The sequence below is a fragment of the Tenrec ecaudatus genome, chromosome 3 (genome assembly GCF_050624435.1).
Source record: "Tenrec ecaudatus isolate mTenEca1 chromosome 3, mTenEca1.hap1, whole genome shotgun sequence".
In the NCBI taxonomy this organism is placed as follows: domain Eukaryota; kingdom Metazoa; phylum Chordata; class Mammalia; order Afrosoricida; family Tenrecidae; genus Tenrec; species Tenrec ecaudatus.
The window spans coordinates 92,639,253-92,656,828 of record NC_134532.1 but is presented as its reverse complement, the minus strand read 5'-3'; positions in this window follow the sequence as shown (position 1 = coordinate 92,656,828).

Genomic DNA, 17,576 nt, shown 5'->3' with positions numbered 1-17,576 from the left:
AATTTAGGTTCTGATACTATTCCCTCCTTCTACTAGATATTGTAATATTTACCATCCTTCAGTGACTGATGTAAGCGTGCTTCTTCCATGTGGACTTAGCTGACATCACACTTAGCTGGCTACTTGTTTGGAGACAAGCGTTTAAGCCCAGATGTTATTTTAGCCAGGCACCATTGAATTCCTTCATCACATTTTGCTGTAACACCCATATCTTCTGTATTTCCTTTCTGAGGTTGAGTATTGAGCAGGGTCATGATGTGAGTAAGAACTAATTTTTCTTAAGTTGGAGGTAGAATTTAGTGCAAGCCTCAAATCCATTCCTGGATCTATATTTGCTTGTTTGTTTTTAATTTATTTTCTGCCTTGGTTTCGCTTTCACAGCCACCTTGTTAATTTATGGTATGTGGTCATATCAATCATGCCTCTGGAGCATAATAACCTTCTATTAATATTGTCTTTGATTAGCACTTAGTACTAATTATTTAAAGCTCTGTTGAGAGAGGGAATAATTGTCAGGGCAAATGGCTCAATAATAATCACTGAGACTGTCAGTAGCAGGTATGAAGGAATAATACATATCTTAATACTGAATATAAGGTATTGATGTAGCAAGGCCATAATTGTCTGCTCACCAACAGTTCAACAGTCTTGGCACAGCTGTCTTCCACTTCCTCAGACACTATGTATAACTGACTTAAGTCCTTGACATCAGCCTCCAAGGTGTCTAGTGTGTCTGAAATATAGTCCAGGTCACCCAATGGATTTCCCACACCTGATTCCACGGATGCAGTTTCTGGCATGATTCAATGTTCCGGTATGCTACAGCACCCAGCCTGGGTCCCCAGGATGCATCCCGATGCCATGGGCATTGTGGCCCATTTGATGCATGTCACCAGTGACACACTCTGATCAGAAGGTCCACAAAACCTTTTCTTTTTTTTTTGCCCCAGTCATTCTTCTCCTCAAATGAAGTTTGATCCTCCCCTTTTTTTCTACTCCACTTTTGATTTAAGAATTTCTTCCACTTGCCATAACTTCTCTACAGTTATAAGCACGTTTTAGAGTCTCTTCTGATAGCCTGACTGATTTTGTCTTTCTTTCCTCTATTTCTAACGAACTTTTGTTTTGTTCATGTATGTTAGACCTTCTGTCACTGGTGTTCAATGCAGCAAATCTATTCTTGAGATGTGCTTACATTTAGGTGGTGTATACTTACACTCATAGTTTGACTCTTGTGGACTCTTTTTAGATTTCTTCAGTTCCAACCTGAACTGACATATGAGCTATTGATGTTCTGTTACCCAATCTTTGTTCCACAGTTTCTGTGTTATCCATCTGGAGAAATCCATGTGCACATCCACTGTTTGTATTGTTGAAAAAAAGTATTTGCTATAAATAAATCATTGGTCTTGCAAAATTCTATCATGTGGATCATGTGATCACCAGCTTTATTTCTATCACTAAGATCATGTTTTCTAACTGTTATCCCATCCTTTTTGTTTCTAAGTTTTGCAATCCAATCACCCAAAATAATCCATACATCTTGATTACATGTTTGATCCATTTCAGAGTGAAGATTTTGGTAAAAATTTAACATTTTGATCTTGGCTTTGTTCTTTTTATTCTTTCTATATAAGATAGACAAGAGAAGGAAGCACAAGGAGAAAGTAACAGGACCAAGGGTTCCTGGAGGAATTAGGGGAAGAGGAGGCGGGGGAAGGGAGCAGTGAGCAAATCATATCCTAGAGAAGGGAACAACTAGGGATCTAAACTCCACGACGAGGTGGGTGTAGAATTCCTATTGATATTGGAACAGCTGTAATCTAGCACAGGGATATTATTGAGAGGCATATGAGAGGTGAGTATGCTAGTGGGGCAGGAGGAAAGTAAAAGGAAATAGAGGAAAGAACTAGGAAGCAAAACTACTTATAGAGGTCCAAACATAGGTATGCACATAGGTAAATATATAAATGCAGCAAACTGGTGTACTTGTCTATGTGCATATATTTATATGGCAATACATGGAGGTATTGGATGGACTTTGCTCCTCTATTTAAATTTTCCTCAACATAAAAGCACAGTTCTAATAATGTAGCACTGGGAAATGCCCACTTTACCAACATGATCACCAAAGACAAACTGGGTCCATTGACAAATGTGATGAAGAAAGCTGATGGTACCTGGCTGTTGAAAGATATCTCATCTGGGGTCTTAACAGCTAGAAAGCAAACAACTGGCCATTTAGCAGGAAATCAACAAAGCCCACATGGAAGAAATACATCAGCCTGTATGATCATGAGAAGTTGATGAGAACAGGCATCAGAAATCCATAAATAAACCTTATTGAGGTGAAAAAGAGGTTTCAGAGTAGAGACCCAGAGCCCATCTATGGACAATTGGATATTCCTTCACAGAGAGGCTGCATGGGAGAGAGCATATATCCAGGTGGCAGTTTAGCCCTAGTGAAACACACACTTCTTTATTTTTTTTCCTCCCACAACTGTCATGACTTCGGTCCTACTTCGCAAATTCTGCTAGATCCATGTACATGCATCAGTACAGACAAGACCTTTCAACATATGGAATTCAGGATAGACAAAACCCTCAGAAACAGAAACAGTAATGGGAGTAATGATTCCAAAAGGATAGGGGAAGGGAAAGGGGAAAATATAACAATGATGGTGAATAACCCTCTAGAGAGGGACAAACACCAGGAGAGTAGGTATAGGGTTAGGATGGGCAGGGTGAGATGTATATATAATAATAAAAATACATAATATATTAAGGGTTCAAGAGGTTGCTAAAATGGGTAAGGGAATGTGTAAACATTAGCTAATAACAAAGGGTTCAAGAAGAAAGATGATGTTTTGAAATTGTTAATACCAACATTTATACGTGTCTGTTTGATGAAATGGATGTACGTATTGTTACAATCTATATAGAGCCCCAACTAAAATGATATATTAAAATAATAATAAAATATTTAAAAATGTTAAAACATTAATTTCTGCTTTTTTACCTTTAATGGTTGTTGCATAAATTGGAATAATATTTATATTGATTGGATTTCCATGACTGGGGATAGAGATCCCAAGAGAGATCTGAGACTGCCCCTTTTGACAACGAATGTGACGCCATTCCTCTTGAGTCTGTTGCTCTGGCAGCGTAGTTAGCCATCTGACTTCGGCTCACAGGGGCCTACAATTTCCACTTGTAGGAGTTTTTCTTTTCTTTACGTAGTCAAATTTTCCTACCTCCAGAGGCCAGATATTCCAAGTTACAATTATTACTTGATTATTGCAGCTGTTTCTTGTCATTTTGAGTCATATCCCATCAACAAATTAGCATCTCAAAGGCCTTACTCCACATCTGCTCATTCTGATTTTCTCTGCCTTGAGAAAGCATTCTGGTTTCCTCTACTCTTTCTGAGTCATATTTTGAGTGTCTTCCAACCTGAATGGTTCATCTTCTGGCAGCATCTGACCGTGTTACTAATTGTAACTGCTCAACTGAGCCTTTCCTTTGTGCTTCAGGCCCATCCTGAACCCGTAGAGGCTTTCCACTCTCCTCCTGGGTGAACACCTATCTCTTCCTTGCACCACACACTAACACCGGCAAGACTTAGCCTCCAAACAGAAAAACGCCAGAAGCTCTTCCTTTTATGTTATTTTCCCCTCTAGTCTTTCTCTTCCCCGCTCATTTTCTTCAAAATAAAAGATTGTACTAATCTTATAATATTTTTTCACCTAGTATCATCTCATCTTTCTACTTTTCCAACGAAGAAAATAAATTATTTATTTTTTAAAATCCTCAAATTACTACTACCTCATCTCACTTTTTTCACTTTCCTCTATTACTTTCCCTTCAGTTGCTTTTATTTTTCCCCTATATCTTATTACACTCATCTGCTCTCTCTACCCTTCTAAAGTATGTATTATTCCTCTACTGCACCATTTATCCTCCCTTCTGCTACCCATAATGCATCACTTCACCAGGAAAGGCATACCTCTATTTCCTAACTGAGTTTTGGAGAAGCAAAAAGAATGGAAGATTATGTTTGGGTTGATTCAAGACCCACAGCTCACTAAAGAACAGGCATGAACTATAATACTAGATTTAAACACACGGAAAGTTACCACTGAGGGGACAGCAAGCTTGGTGGACTAGAAAAAAATGCTGTGTGACTTGTGTGCCCTGAGAAGGATAACTTCCCCTTTTCTTCTTAAGTACTCACTGGGACAGCCCAGAAAAAGTCATTAATGTGTTTTTTGTGGAAACACTTTTATAAATGCTTTATGATGATTGAGATATTCATTAGGTCATGGCATTACATAGTAATCAAGGAAGGACCTTCTATGACATGGCATTCATGTAAGCTTACAAATGCAAAAAAAGGGGGGGGAAGCAACAGTGAAAGAGTGTCACATTTGTTTTATTGATGCAAGAAACATAAGATTTATTGATAGTAGAATAAGAAGGGTCAACTGGGAAAGATCTTATCACAGTGGAAAAGAGACTTTTAGAAAGTTATTAAGAAATGGGATGGATATAGTGGATCCGGGGTTTAAGCAAGGTTCTAGTACAGGTCTACAGGAAGTTGGATTGGAAATTTCTGATGGTCCTTCAATGATAAGATGGCCTAAGCAAGTTTACTCTATTCACCCCCGCTGGGAGGCATTCATGATGGGACTGTCTATCTGCGACCTTGTGAGTAGACGAAGATAAGAATTGAGAATGGCAGGGTTTCTGATAGAACCCCCATCGGGGGTCAGATGTAGACTTGTGGATAAAATGGCCTGGAGGTGGAGAAGAGACTTTTTGAGGATCATGGATGCAGGAGCCTAATGTACTGCAACCTTAAAACCTGCCAATAAAATATTGAATGATCCTAAAGTTAGGCTTAAATAAGCCATAGTGGTTTCTTTAACAAGTGGTTTTTCATTGGGTTGCTAAACACAAAATTCTGACAAGGTTAGTAATTCTATACCACCAGCTGTTCTATAGGGGAAAGACAAGGCATTCTACTCTCAAAGAATAATAGTGTCAGAAACCTACAAGGACAGTTCTACCATATCCATGTCCCTTCACAGGGTCGCCCGATTCATAACAGTAACAAAATTACAGTGATGAAGCAGCAACAAAAATAATTTTATGGTTGGGAGGTCACCACAAAATGGGGAATTGTATTGAATGGTTGTGGCATTTGGAAAGTTGAGAACCACTCTTCTATAAGGTTGTTATGAGTTGCAATTGACTCAATGGTCGTGAGTTTGGAAAATTTAATAGGATCTTGTATGAAGTACTTGCCTTTCCCTTACCTGAGTATATTATTGGTGTGTATATTATGCATAATTGAAGAAACACTCTCTGATATAAAATTGAAGGTGTGTAAGTCTGTCCTTAGATCAGTATTGATTTGACATGCTAAATGGGAACCATTACAATTTCCTGAACCCATCCAGATTGTCCATCTGAATAGTATATGATGGACAAAAAAAGAATATTTCTTTGATTAAGAACTTGCTACAGGCTGGAGAATTGGTGCACCCCCCCCCATTGTTGTATAACTCTCTTGTATAGCCTCCGACAAAGGCACATGGTTCATGGCTATTGAAAGTAGATTATTGAACTTAAATAATGCAGTCCCATCTGTCACTTCACTGGTTCTAGAAATGGTATTGACATTGCATAAAATTCAGAAGGCTGAAAGAGACTGGTACTTTGTGAATGATTTTCAAATGTCTTTGTCTCCCTCCCAAGCTCAGAAGAGGTAGCCACGATTTGTTTTCATGTGGGAGAGATCACGGTATACTTTGTCCACATTGGTTGAGGGTTATTTTATGTTTTCAGCCTGCATCATAATTTGGTTCCCAGAGACTTAGACTTGGTGTAGATGGCAAGTGTAGTGATACATTATATTTGTGATATTACATTAATATAAAACACAAAACAACTAGCTAGGGCAAATTTGAAAACAGTGGTGACTCCCGTGACCAATCGAGGCTGGTTTACAAATCCAGAAAAATTCAGGTCTGTCCCCAAACTAGGAAATCCTTGGGATTAACTTGGGTCCCGCTCTACATTTCTATGGCAGTAGCCACTTGTGACATTCTTCAGGCAGCCAAGGACAAGTTATAGTCACTACCTATGCCCAAGACTAAACAGGAGGTCCAGCATTTGGTTGGTCTATTTGGATTTTGCTGAACTCATTCATATTACATACTTCAGGATATTTCTAGAACCTATAAGAAAGATCTTACAGATCTTAAAAGAAAACTGCTTTTGAATGGGGGTCTGAGACACAGCACACTCTGCCTGAGTTAAAGACAGCAGGCTCAGTCTCTTTCTTTTAGCTCTTAGGATCTACATCCAGACCTGAGTTTGGCATCCTCTTTGCCGCATGTGCTTATGCAGACTGGAGCCTTTGTCAAAAATATGAGAACACTTCCCTAAATATTATGGTTGGGATTCTGGACTAGGAAGTTTCCAGAAGCTTCACATCATCTGAAAGACAATTATTTCCCCGCTACTGTGCATTCATCGATATTGCCTCAATGAGAGAAGGACATAAAATCATCATGAGAACTCAGATATTCATAATGTCTTGAGTGATGTCAGAGAAACACTCAAATAAGAAGGAAGTGCTCAAAATAATTTCATAATAAAATGGAAACTGTTCATGTGAGAATGAGCTGCCATAGAAATGCAGACTGGCCCCACTGCACCCCTTTTCAGTGTAGGTCCTATGCTAGAACCAGCTGAGAAGCGGCCAGAGCCTATAGTCACATAGAAATACCCTGTGAACAACGTTCTATTGATCAGCAGAATGTTGCTTTGTTTAGCATGGCAGTCCCATGTCATGTGGACAACGGTCTGATGCAAAAGCTAGTGCATTAAGATCATCAAATGCAAAGATTGTAAGCAAAGAAGGTGAGAACAGGTCAGCTCAATGCATTGAACAACATGCCGTTTTCCTAGCTATGATGGAAGAATTGGACATGGTGAGAGTCCATGTGTTTGGATTTTTACTGATTTGGGAGCAGTGGCCAGTGGCCTGGTTATATCGTCAAGAAAATGGGCAATGGGAAACTGGACAATTAAAGTAACACCTGTGTGGGGCAAAGACCTATGGAAAACACTAATTAATTTGAGTAGGGCATGTTGAGGCCTATCAGAAGAATGGTGTTCTGGATCAGAATGTGACTGGAGCCAGCAAGTGGACATGTTGGAATGCTCCCTTGAGCTATTGGTCTTGCTATCAGCAATCAGAACTGACACAGCCTCTCAACCTGATGTCCTTTCCCAAAGTGTAAAAATATCAGTATCAATAAATGACAAATGGAAGGAAGGAGAAATAATCATTGAAGGTAAAATAATAATTATGCAGAAGAAAAAAATCTATGCTTATTTCTCAAGAGAGACTCAGAGCAAGGGGAAAGCCTTCTCTCAGTTCAAATATGGAATGGGTTAATGGCTAGAAGAGAGGAGGCGGCCTGTGTTCTAGTCAGTGGCAGAACCCAGGGAGATGAGGGAATATACTCAAGGGAGGAACGGAGGAAAAATGGAGTAGAATAACTTCTTGGAAGAGTTGGACATTTGGGATATCTTTAATCTCCAACTCTTTGCAACTAGTCTGGTATTAATTCTTACAAAAGAAATTAGTGCCACGACACCTGCCAAAATAAAGAACACGTCTATATTGGAAGAAGCACAGCTGGAATACTCCTTAGAAGCAAGGATGTCCAGATTCTGTCTTGCATACTTTGGACATGTTGTCATAAGGGAGCAATTCCTGGGAAAAGGCATCAGGTTTGCTGAGTGAAAAAGAGAACGACCTTCACTGGAATGAATTGGCATCATTTCTACAGCAAGGAGCTCAAACAGAGCAGCAGTTGGAGGATGGCAGAGAACCGAGCCATGTTTCTCCTGTGGGAAACTCCTCCACAGACCCTACCTACAGCAACTGCAGCTGCAACCAAGTACTCTCTGCCTGAGCTCCCATCCCTTAATCCACCTACACACACACGTGCTTTGTATGTCCGCTTACCCTGAGTATGAATGTCCATTGAAATTTGCTATTTTTCTCAATTACCTTATAAAAATGAAGGTTTCCCCCCCAACTTTTTAGATAATTCAAGTTATAAAATTAAAGGTAAGCACAACTTAAAACCTCCACTGGATGTCAGTGTGCCATGCACTTGTGATTTTTATGCTGGTATGTTGGGGAAAATATGGAAGCACTTGGTCAAACACCAGCTGTGTCACCATAATGGACAGATTTTAGTGGAGATTCTAGGCTAAGACAAAGTAAACCTAAAAGCCTGGCAGGCTACTTCTAAAACTCTATTAATCACAACAGATGTGATCTGATATCATTCTAAAAGATGAACCCTATAAATTGGAAGGCACTGCACAATAGCTACAACAGGGAAAGCCAAACAATCATTATGAAAATGGGATAGGATAAAGCAGGACTTCATTTTAGTTCAGCATGAGTCAGAGTCTACTTGAGGACAGTTAACAAAAACAACTTGGAAACAAAAAGTGGGAAACTTATAGATGATACGAAGGTTTCAATAGAAAGCTGGACTACGAAACCTTAGCAATTATCTCATTCAATTTTTATAGAAACAGTTTCATCTGCCCTAGCCATGAACTGAGTGGGACATTAACGTGAAATATTCATCTGCACTACAGACAGATGGCTCCACCGTAAAGAATGGGCCCGTGCGTAAGACATGCATTTATTGTATTATTAAAAGTAATCGGACTGTGAGAGGTGAACATGTTTTAATGCCTCACACATTCTAAAATGTTCATTGGTTTAATTATAGCACTTCATGTAGATTACAGTTAGTAGAGAGCCTTAAATTAATAGAATAAGAACCCTACCCAAGTGCCTAGTTTTACATTGTAAACCATTTAGCAGTTATGCTAGAGGCCATTTAAAGGCAGGTTTAAATGGCCCATGGCTGGCATCCAAGATAAATGAATTAAAATGTGGCTATTAGAGAAAGTTAAGAGTTAAAAACAATTTTAATGAAAAGCAGTGACAACCTCTACTCCACTGAGTCTTTCACTTTAGCAAATTTGAATGTCACAACTTCTTGTTAGCATTAGGAATATATGAATCTAACAATTCCAAAGGTCATTTAATTCACATTTTCCATCCTTTTACATTTTTATGGTCTTGAAAAATCATAATACAATCGTAATATGATTGAAAGTGCAAAATGAACCAGCTTATCTTTTCTTTTACTTTCCCCCTTTCTCTGACATATCTGTTTCTGACAAATAAATGATGGTAGTGTTCAGTTATCTTGACTTAGAAGCACTTGTTGAAAAAGAAATGTATGTGCCGAGTCAGTAGTAACACAAAGTATTGTAGATTTAGATGGTTTTGCTTTGTGCTGTATGAGAAAATGTATCTGTAAACCTGGCTATATTGCTTTCATGCCACAACCTGTGCTGACAGAGCTTCTGCAAAATACTTTAATTTAGCACTTTTAATCACTCTTATGTCCCAGGAAATGTGTTTCAAATGTGGTTCATCACCCTCCAAATCTCAACTCACTCTCGTCAAACTGAGTTTGACTCAGTGACCCTGTTTTGCAGGATGTTGGAGAACGGCTTCTGAGACTACAGTAGAAAGTCTAATCTTTCCCCTGAGGAGTGCTAGGTTAGCAGTCGAAAGCATCACCACTACATCTGCAGGGCTTCCTGGCTCATAACTAGTGTCCAATTATATTAAAACATCAAAAAGTAATCTAATTTAGTATCCTCAGAATCCATGCTCTATTGAGGAATGTGTCTCTGAAAAACCTAGATCACCTTTATCATTTCAATAATTCAAGTTTGCATCTTTATAATAGCTAGATATTTTTTTCTTAAATAATCCAGTCATATTGTTTCACCGTGATATTCACTAAATTTACAACTATTGCAAACTCTTATTTATTAGAGAAGATTGTCCTAAAATTATGCTGAATGAAATATTTTGAGATTTTACTTATAGTTATCAGTAATAATATATAAGGATGCGATCTTTAATAATTAGAAGTAAGTAACATTAAATGTTAAAACAAACTTAATGTTAAGACCTGTGTATATTTAGTCATTATTACATCAATTGTTTAATAGTCATTCCTTAAGTCTTTGTTGTTATCAAGTCACCAAAAATTATGGTTGTTTAACAGACACATTTGAAAATTAATATCTTAATAAAATACTTCTCACTTTTTCATATACAACTGGGATGGAAAATCTTTCTTTAAGAACAGATGAATGACCTCATTTAAATTCTTACCCCAATTTTTTTAACTCTGCATTTTTTCATTAGATCCAGATGTTACAGTATTAACTGCCTATAGTCATTAACACTAATAATACACGAGTCAACATTTTTACTAGCTAGCCAAGGTTTTTTCTGTCACATTTATTTAAAATGATGAAAGATACAGAGAATGAAGGCAAGAATCAGACTTAGTTATTTCAAATACCAGTCTGAATTATTTATTCTATTGGGAAAGTAGCAAGCTATGCACTCTTCTTTCAAACTTCCATGATTGACAAACATGTTTTAATTTCCTTTTAAATTTGGCCTTTTTTATTTTTGATATGTTTTCTGTGTGTGAAATCCAGGATAAGTAAATCTATAGAGATCATAACTGGATTAATGGTTTCTTGCAATTATGGCTGGGAGGCTGGTAGGAATTGGGGAGCTAATAGCAATGAGTATAAGAATGAAGAAAATGTTCTAAAATTGATTATAGTATGATGGTACAACTTTAAAAATATGGCTAAACTATTTAATTGTATGATATGTGAATTATATGTCAGTAAAATGTTAATAAGTGTAAAAGAACAAAGACTACCGAAACCATGACATTGTCAATTGCCCCATATCCATGCGAAAACTGCACGATGAATAAGGAAGACCAGACAAGAATTGCTGAATTTGAATGATGGTGTTTTTGAAGACTGTTGAAAGTACTGTGGTTGCCAGAAAAAGAAACAAAGCCAAGAGAAAGCTCCTTGGAAGAAAGTGGGGGTGGCCATTTCTCATAGTTTGGCCACGTTGCAGCAGAACCCCGGTTTTGACTGCACCAGTACTCGACATAATTGGATTTCAACCAAAATGTCACTAAATTATATTATTTACCTCTCAACTTATATTATTTAGCTTTGAAATTTCTCTGTAATGTTTTGTATAAGAAGGCAAAGTTAGGGCAAAAACTTGATGGTCAAGAATGGATTAATCGGTTTTCAGTTATTCTTATTGGAAACATTGATTCGGAACTCAACTGCACTGCATCTTGATGCTTCTTCTTGCAAGGACAAGTGTCAAGGGGCAGGTTTCTACTGCATTAGGAGAGACCAGTCCCCAGAAAAGGACATCATGTTTGGTGAAGTTAAAGATCAGCGATAATATGAGCCTCGAGGCATCACCCTTATGTGTGTATTATAAGTTCTAGCTCTGTGCTCCCCCTGCAGAGTGGGTTCAGCATTGGCCTGCTAACTACAACCAACCCCTCCTCAAAAGAAAGATGACGCTTTCTACTCCAATAATGATTTACTGACTCAGAAACCTACCCTGTCCTATTGGGTCACTATGAGTTGGCATCTTCGTGAATTTTATCTTGCGACAGCTGTAGTGATGCTTACTGTCCCAACTTCCACTAACCTCCTAACTTCTTTAATAAACACTCATAATTGTGAAAACAACAACATATATTTTTACCTATGTATGCAATTAAGCAGTATGATAGCAAACACTATAATTTATTACTCAGTTATACATTACAATGTAATGGAAAAGTTTGTTCAGAAATTAAATACTGTCTATACTCATGTATAAGTCGAGTTTTCAACACATTTTTAATGCACTTTTTTGTGGTAAAATTAGGTGCCTTGGCTGATATTTGGGTCAGCTTATATTCAAGTATATACGGTAAATGGATATCTAAAGGATATTCAAATCCTTAGTGGAATAAAATCTATTGTTTTTAAGTCCAGTTTTCTATGAACATTTTGTAGTCTACTTTTATTTTCATATGTGTGCTCATAATAGGGACAGGGTGTAAACTTTTTGGAGAACTGTGGTTACTCTTCTTCACATTACTATATCTATTTAGATATATTAATGGCAATAGTACTACAGTATAACATATAAGTAATGTACACATTAAGGCATTACTTATGCTTTAAAAAAAGACAGCCACATGCATTCAATCTATATGTTGAGCAACTCATCAGAGAATCTGGATTATATGAAGAAGAATGTGGTATCAGGATTAGAAGAAGGCTTGTTAGCTACCTGTGATGTACTGATGACACAACTTTGCTTGCTGGAAGTGAACTGGATGTGAGGCATGTGCTGATGAAGATCAAGAATTTCAGTCTTCAGTATGGAAATGACTCAATGCCAACAAGACCCAAATCCTCACAAGTGGACCAATAGGTCATATCATCATAATTAAAGGAAAGGTTGAGATTGAACAAATATGGCGAGATGATACAACCCGGACACACACCTTAATTTTAAAACACCAAGATTCCTTTGTAGTGTGCACACAACTGCCTCTTGATCCAAGTACAGGTTCAGGAACACAATGAAGTGCTCCAGAATTCCCAGTCTTCTCATGGGGATACACAGTTTTTTATGAGTCACACAGTTGAGTGCATTGGCATAATTAAAAAAAAGTACAAGTAAATACCTTTTTGGTATTATCCACTTGGAGCCAAGATCTATCTGGCATCAGCAATGGTATGCTCTTTCCATGTCTTTTGTATCCAGCCTGGATCTCTCGTAGCTCCCTGTTGATGTACTTTTGCAACTGTTGTTGAATGACCTTCAACAAAATTTTACTTGCATATGATTTCAATGGTATTTTTCTATTGCTTGAGCATTGTGTTGCTTTACCTGTCTTTCACTTGGGTAAAAGGAAAGATCTCTTCCCATCAGTTGGTCAAGTAGCTGTCTTCCACATTTCCTGACATAGACAAGTGAGTGCTTCACTTTCTGAAAAGGTATTGGAATTCCCTTTCAATGGGTATTCCAACAATTCTTGGAGTCTTCTTTTGGGCTATTGCTTTTAGTGCAAGTTGAACATTTTTTTCAGCACCGTTAACTCCTGCTTATATGTTACCGACTGAAATGATGAACTCTCTAATTCAGCGATCCTCAACCTGTGGGTTGCTACCCCTTTGGGGGTTAAACGATTCTTTCACAGGGCTTGCCTGACTCATAACAGTAGCAAAATTACAGTTATGAAGTAGCAATGAAAATAGTTTTATGATTGGGGGGGTCACCACAACATGAGGAACTGTATTAAAGGGTCATGGCATTAGGAAGGTTGAGAACCGCTGGTCTAATTGTGCATTTGGTACAGTGACTGTGTATTCTTTCCATCTTCTTTTGATGTTATCTGCATCATTCAAAATTTTAGCCATAGAATCAAGATTGTAACTCAAACCTTGATTGTTTAAGTTCTTTTAGTTTAAGATATGCTGAGCATCTTCTTCCTTTTTGGCTTTCTAGCTCTATGTCTTTTCATGTTTCATTATAATATTTTACTTTGTCTCCCTGAACTTTGAAATTTTCCAGTCAGCTTTGTAACTTTATTCTTTCTTCCATGTGCATTAATTATTCTATGGTTAAGAGCAAGCTTCAGAGTCTCTTCTGACAACCATTTTTTTCTTATGCTGCAACATAAGGATGGGATTTAAATATAATAATACAAATTATATAATTTCTCACAGTTATAGAGGTTATAAATAAATTAAGATTCTTAGGCATGGTTTTTTTGTTTTGGTTTTGTGAGTATATAAAGTTGGATTTTCTAGAGAACCAAAACCAGAACACTTATTTTTATATACAAAAAAGAAGTTTTACATGGAAGGTCATTTATATGAAGATTGGGTCTCACAGAACTGCAGAGAGGCTAACCAGTCTGGCTTAGGTCTTTGGATAACATGCTGCACTCAAGGATCTTCCCCTCTCACAGTTTCTAGTAGAAATGCCAAGGAGCAGGAAGCAGAAGGACAACGCAGAAGGGCAAGGTTGAGCAATAATGGTAACTTCACAGGCCGCAGCTGTGGTGATAGTTTTAACAGCAGGTGTGGCTGAAGCTTAGACAGTGGCTGTAGCCATGCATGAGGTGGTAACTAATAGAAATTTCACATCAGCAAGAAAAAAGAAAGTGAGAGAACGCCACTTTGGGCACTCACTTAGGCATCATCGCGCTCTGACCTGATTCATATGTTGGACTTCCCTAGAGTTTCTTACAGGTGCATCAAATTGATGGGAAACCCTAACCATCACCGTGGATCTTGCTCCTAGTTTTTGGTGAGGGTTCAACACTTGGTGAAGTTCTTTGGCTTTTACATGATCTCCACTTGATGACTACCTTCCCTTTGCATACTTTCTCTGTGTCTACTTTTCTCTTTTTAATGACACCACTCCTAATTTAGTAAGTTTAAGACCTAAATATCCTGATGTGATCTTGGTAAAATAAAACAAAAAACAGCTCCCCCTACAGAAAATTCCTATTTCTTATCAGACTCAAATTTATAAGAACAGAAGTTAAGATTTTAATATTATTGTTCTATACTAGCACCTAATCATGATATCAGCTTTTTGGAACATTTGCTCTGATTTCCCTAATATCAATTTGATCTTTCAACACGAATTAACCCTTTTTTGTTTGAAAATTATAAAATCAACACATCACAATGGATAACAAAAGTATATTTTGATAATCACTAGTTTTTAATAAACATTTTTGATAATCATAAATTATCAAATTATTGCAATCTATTTTCTTATTCTTTAAGGCAAATACATGATCACTAGAGATCTGCAACGCTTTTATTTTGTATTTTGACAGAAACTGATAAAAACACCAAAAGATGAGGGGAATCCGCAGTCAAGCATGTTAACTCAAGGAATTGTTTCTCATTGTCATATGTATGTTCTTGGAAAGGTAAAAGAATGGGAACATTTCTTTGTTTAGGTGCCACTGTCAATTTTAATTCTAACTCCTCTGACTTGAAGCACAACAAAATATCGGCTGGTACGAGGCCGTTCTCATAAACATGGTGTTGTTAGGAACCACTCATTGTTGGAAACCCCGGATCAATTACTCTTGCCTTCGAATGGGCTTTCATTATATGTGGAGAAAAGGAAGGTGAAGTAATTTAATACCTAATTTTTGCATGGACAACAAAAAAATTAAATAATCCCTAAAATATTCAAGATTTTGCTGATGCCAGGGTAATCTACATGGTAACTATAGAATAATTGAGAGTTTCCTTATATGAAAGGTTCCTGGGGGTGTAGACAATTAATGATTTCGCTGCTAACCAAACGTTTAATATTTAGAGTCCACAAAGGAATGTCTAGTCTATAAAAAAATGAATATATATATGTATATATATAAGATTTTCAAAGGCTTATAGAATATATGTGTTATATAAATATATATTTATATAGAGAGAATATATATATATTCTACAAGCCTTTGAAAATCTTATAGAGCTTACTTCTATTTTTGCATATCTGAAATCACCATAAATTGGAATTGGCTCTGTCAAGGTCTTTTTTCTTTTTAAATACCATTGAAATATTTTAAAACCATAAAATATTGAGTTTCATTTTCCTTAGTATATTTCTAAGAGTACAAAATTATTGGTCCAAAGTAAATATATATTTACTGAATAAATTGTTGGACATTGACTGTAATTGTAAATAGTATTGATAAAATTAAAACTTCTGTTGAATGGAACAATACCCAGTCACGTGAGCTTCCTTCAATTGTACATAGGGTGACAATGTCACGTCAGACCAGACTTGACAGCATATGAAAACAACAGCACATATATTCACCAATAGTGCTCAGGGGTATCAATAACAGCTATAGTCATAGTTGCTCCAGTCTGAAAATAGTCAAAATTCCCATCAAGTTGAGAAGGCTAGGCAAACTGCTATATGTTTATATATGGACTAAGTGCTGAGCAATAAAAAAGAGCAACTATCAGTATGTAAATCTGATTTAAAAACCTCAAAATATTAATGTGATAAATTTACTGGGAAGAGGAATAAGACATTTTTCTTAGATGATAGAACTATTTTATATTTTCATAAGTATCTGAGTTACCAGAGGAAGGCATCTTATTTTAGTTTAAACTATTTTTGTGTCTTTGTTAAATGTTCTTTTTTGTTAACTTTTTAATCCTTCTACTGAGAACTCTATCATAACATTTTACATAGTTCATCTAGTGTAATATCTTTTTTCTTAGTTTTTAAACATGTTTTTATTTTTGATTTTGATAATTTGATCATGATATCCCTTAGTGTATATCTTTTGAGGTATATTTTGTTATACAAGAGGGTACCCCCCAAACCCGGAATTGCCCTGGGATGAGAGGAGCTTTCATAGTATGCATTTTTCTCGTTAGGTGAAGCATCAACAACATGCTCCCTGAGTTAGTGCACCCAGTGGTGTCACCTTGGAAAATTCTCTTTGGTCACAGTGAAGTCTTTTGTAAAAGCAGTTATGCTCAAACCTCATTTTTTGTCATGACTGAGTAAAGAGAACTGCTTGTGGCTGTGAAATTTTGTTTACGATTTGGGAAAGATGCTGCAGAAACTGTTGTGATGTTGAACACACCTTACAAGGACAGAGCTATGAGAAAAACTCAAGCATATGAGTTGGTTTTTCTGACTTCAAAAACGTGGAATGTTGATTGATGACAATCCTTGTTCTGGATATCTGTGAACTTCCCGAATGAATGAAAACGTCAACTTCTAGTGCATTTGCAGTCAGTTCCACCAGGTTAGACTGTTGTTAATCAAGCGTTCTATATAGAGGTTCTGAAAAGATGGTGTAGCAATGTGTGACAAAATAGTCCTGATTTGTGGCAGACAGGGGTCAGGTTTTGCCACCGTGACAATGTACCTGTTCATGTAGCCATCCCGGTGTGCCAAATTTTGGTAAAAAATGGCATGCTTTCCTTGCTACGACTGCCATACAAAATGCCAAAGGGGGTGGATTTTAAGAGTAGATATTTATTTTCCCAAAGTTAGTAGGGCATGAAATGTCAATTTAGGACAGCAAATGAACACTGTCTTTATATGCATGCTCCAGGAAAGATCCTTCTTTATGTCTATCACCTTGTGGTAAACTCAGGTGACTTGCTGTTTTTTAGCCTGTGGTTATCTTCACATGACCTCTGTCTCCTTTTTGTATATGACCATGACTCTGTGTCTGTTCTCTTGTATAAAATACCAGTCATAGGGAGGAGGATGCACCCTACTGCTGTATGGCTTATCAGGAATAATCTTCTTCCAAGAAAGACCTTAATTCCACAGATAAGGAAGGACACTTTCAGAGACAGGGATGTTAGAACTTTAGTGTATCATTTGTGGGGGATGCAATCCAATCCATAAGAGCATATAATAGAGCATAATTATAAATTGCTATATTGCAAAGTATTTTAGCATAAACTACAGAAAGGCACTATGTGAAATATATTGAGAAAGGACATAATTGTTAACCAAGATATAATTGTCACCA